Source organism: Aptenodytes forsteri, unplaced genomic scaffold (assembly GCF_000699145.1).
Source record: "Aptenodytes forsteri isolate BGI_AS27 unplaced genomic scaffold, ASM69914v1 Scaffold299, whole genome shotgun sequence".
Lineage (NCBI taxonomy): Eukaryota > Metazoa > Chordata > Aves > Sphenisciformes > Spheniscidae > Aptenodytes > Aptenodytes forsteri.
This window is the reverse complement of record NW_008794154.1, coordinates 2,565,932-2,570,396: the sequence shown is the minus strand read 5'-3', so window position 1 is coordinate 2,570,396 and position 4,465 is coordinate 2,565,932.

Below are 4,465 nucleotides of genomic sequence, written 5' to 3'. Positions count from 1 at the left end.
CCCGAGTTTCATATTGATTTCTGTAATAAATGTACATCTTTTGTTCAGTACTGTAAAACATTAATAGATTGATTGTTTTTCCACTGCTAAATCAAAGTCAGAAGTTCAGTATTTTTACTAAAATAAAGGTGGTATAACTTTGTAGTCTGTTTCCTACTGCAAATAACGATAATAATTCAGTAGCATAAGAATAACAACTTTCATTCCTTTTTCTTATTTCCAGCATTCATGTCTGCTGCTACATAGCAAAGAAAGAGGCATATACATTTCTATGTTCTCTTTGACTTTGAAGTGCTAAATGGTTGATCCAATGTGTCAAGTGCTGTTGTGTGAGTCAGGGTACCTGTGTCCTCTTCCAGTTGCCACTGACTTGTTGCTTAACCTTGGATATGTCTCATTTTGTATTTTTGCTTAATTGTTATAGCAGACAATTAAGATTAAGAAAATATTAATATAATTATATTACATAATAATGATAATGTTAAGAAAAAAAAGCCTGGAACTGTAGACTTCAGTATTTTATGTAGTAATAATATGTACTGATTTCTTTACTTACAGTGGAAAATCCAGTGCTAAAAAGCAATTTTTTTAAAAATGTAAAATGTTATGTAGTGATTGATTAAATTGGAGAAATGATAGAGAAGTTCTTGGAGGAAACTCTTATACTACTGAAGTCAACTTCATTCTCTTCTTGATTTGCTGTGTAAAGTAGGTAGATTATTTTAGACATACAGAGTATAAGCACATTGGGAACAGTAGCGCTGAGATTGCTCACAGGAGGAATTTTTTTGATACCTTGAAATCAATGAAGACCACCTGAGAACAGTGTTACATGTAATCTCAAAATAAGTTAACTTCCAACCAATATAACTTTCTGTAAGCATGAGTTTCAGTCATGCAACTTCTGTGTTGAGTAGCAAGATCTTGGAATGATAGCAGTGGTTTTGTGATTATCATACTACCAATTAAATGAATTATCGTTCTATCAATGAAAAGTAGTCTTGCAGTACTGATGGTTTTGCATGGTGACCCTGAATCACTTTTTCTGGAGAGGCTGCCTTATTTTCTGGAAGGGCTGCCTTAGATACTGTGGAAAGGTGTGTGCCACATAACACCACACAACATCCTGCCTTTTCTTTTCAGTAGTTTCAATGTTCACCTGCTCCATAATTGAGAAAACGAAAATGTAAACATCTTAAAAGTTTTGGACAGTTGACTGAACTAGATAGTGCAGTTTAGAAAGATATCCTGAAGGCAGGGAAGTATTTTTAGCTTCATTAACTTCTTTTCCTGGTTAGAAAGAATCAGGAAAAAAAGGTTTTAAAACATGTTGGTCTATATACTGCATTGTTTTTGCTCCCAAAAATGTCAGCCCACAAATTCCCCAAAAGTGCATCTGCAGGGATTCTTAATCTTTAATGAGAGGGCTTCCCCACACCCACTGCTAGCCACCCCAACAGTTTTTCCCTCTGATTTGATGGCAGAAGATGTTTTAACATAGCTCAGTTTTACCTTTACGTGACAAGAACCATAGCTTTCTCCCCATGTGTTACTGCAAGTGGGCACATCTAGTATCACCATAGCCCACTTCTTTAACTTTCCTTCAGGAACCTTTACTTTCCCTTGAAAAGTAAGTTGGCAGTAGTTTCTCATTGTTTCTTCCACAGTGTGTACCTTAAAGGGAGTGCTTCGTTACAGCAGCCTAACAAAGGTCGTGACGAGGCAGTTTGCAGGGTAAAGGCATCCTGAGAACATGTGAAATACAACTGTGGGAAAGGTTAGACTTTGATTCCTGGGTCTCTATATTAATTGGGTTATACTGGAACCTTCTTACTATTGCCTGATTTTAAAATGGTGGTATATACCACTCTTAAACTTGTTGGGAGGGGAGAAGTTGTGGAAAACAGAATGTGGAGTCTAACAGCTTTCTTTTCTGCTGGATTATCTGGCAGAAATACATTGAGCTAAAATAAGAGCTTGTGGCTGTGACTGTTCCTCTCCCTCCTTCTTGCTGAAAATGCAGAGAGCAAGAGTCTGTGCAAGATAGACTTGGGATTTAATGGCTTCACAGGAACTGAGAAGATGCAGCACACCTTATGTGCACTGCCTTGTTCCACAGCATCCTTCCAGTTCCCACCAACATTTGTTGACTTCACTTTATATAAAACAGCAGAAAAGGACAGTTAACCTTCCTGTAATGGGATGTGTTTTAAGACGTTAAGAATGTTCATTGTGCAAGTATTGAGGTAGAAGAGGAGGTCTTGTTTCTGTCACTAGAAAAAAATGTGTTGGAGCCTGAGAACTTTTTTTTTAGCATGAACATTTAAGTCAAAGACATCTCCCTTCTTTCATCAGCAAATAAGTGAAGCGTGCATACTGATTATTCCAGTATTTGCAAGTCAGAATTGTAAATTACTGCATTCACTCTGATGCAGTTTACCATCTGAAAAATAATTAAAACTTTCTTTCTATTGCTTAACATTTGAACGTGTATTTAAAAATGAGATCATACTTTCATGGTGGTCATAGTTTCTTTATATATTGGTGTGGGGTAGCCTCAGAAGTGGGTGTATGATCTGCTGGTGTGCTGTGATGTATTTCCTTTAATCATACATTTGTTTTGAGAAAGATGGTTATTCCAGGCCTCCTCCTTTCCTCAGTTACATCCTTACAATCCCACTGCAGTGGGAGTTGTGTGTATCTTAGTGTGTAGTTCAGCCATATGTGCTACTTATTTATATCTCATGCATGAAATAAGCTATTCCAAACAGAGAATTTCTGTTCTGGTAATAGAAGATAAATGCACGTGTGTATACAGTTCTTTCTCACTAAATGAGGATATGACACGTTGCCAGTCATCATGCTTGGTAAAGCTCTTGTTTTGTGGAGTCCAGACAGAGTGTAAGGCTGTGCCTGTCTGATGTTTCAGATGCTCAAGAGTTCAGTTAATTTACAGATGATAATTTGTTTTCAACTCCTGTAGATATAGATGCCTTCTTTACTCAGCCTCTATTGTGTCATTCTATAAGAAGTCAGCTCCAACTGCATGAACCTCAATTTTTGTAATTTGTTGAAATGGCATATTCTCCCCGCATTATAAACGCAGCTGTGCAGCATTTTCAAAACACACAGTAAAGCTTATGTCATCTTAAAATGATGGTTTCTTTCCAGATGCCTGTATTCTCTGTATACATAATTTCATAAAATCACTGAACATTCATATACATGAGGAATGAAAGACTGGCTTTATTTAAAAAGAAAACAATAACAAATAATATAATAGGTGTTCCATCAACATAAATTTTACCTTCTGAAGTTATTCACCTCTTTAGAAGTTATTTTATCTGGCCAAGTTAGTGATGCAGATGCACTTAATTCTGGCAGTGTCGAGTCTGTGTGAACTGATGGACGTGTCCTGTTGAAATTTACTACAGCAATACAAGTGTGTGATTCACCAGGGAAGCGTCCCAGGCTGTCACACCAGCAGCTGAACTAACCCATCGTGCTCTCAACACGCACAGCGTGCAGCCAAAAGATGACAGCACGCTAATGGCTTTTGGACAAAAGAAAGTTAACTATGTTCTTAACAAATTCCACCTATAAAATACGCCATGTAAATAAACATAACTTACTGTAGTTCATTATATTTGCTGCACTTCATGCTTTCTTTTTCAGAGTGTGTCACAGGCAGTAACGAGTACAGGCCCAAATCCTGGCAGCCCCTGTGAGACTTCATGCTTTCTTTTTCAGAGTGTGTCACAGGCAGTAACGAGTACAGGCCCAAATCCTGGCAGCCCCATGTGAGAAGGGGACTGAGCTCATGCCGTGTAGGTACAGAAAATGAGTCACGGTGACTTTGTTCCAGGATGGGCTTCTGGTTTGCTTCTTAGTCATTAATTAGTGTTCTTTGAGTAACTTACAGCGTGAAATTCAGTAACATTTGGAAGTTGGGAGTGCTGTCTTTGGCTTTAGTGAGGACTGTTTATTCCAACATGCTGCGTGACTTTTAAGCTGCAAGGGCTGACAAACTTGCATGTTCTCGGAAGCAGCTCCCTCCTCGCGTGCAAGCACACACGCACGCATGCCTGTGCGCTGTCATCGGCCTATTACTAGTTATTTTTTGCCTCAGGAAATCCTCCTTGGTAAGATGCCGGGGCTCGCAAGGTTTACAGAGGTGAAACTAAATGCTTAATGCGTGGTAAATCAATCGCAAAGGAATTTCTTATCCTTTTGCTGTTGGGAATGACCTAGTCACTGCGCTTTCAGTTTTCTCTGGTGTCACTAGTTAGATGTGGTTCAATACGGGGACTTTAGACACGCGAAAGGACACGAAGGACTGTCACGCGTGTGGGAACAAGGCCTGCTTCAGCCTGGCCGGCTTTGTCTCCATTCCGGAGCCCTCGCACTGGCCCGCGACCCCTCGGCGGCCGGGGCAGGGCCAGAGCGGGCGGGGGCAGGCTGCTGC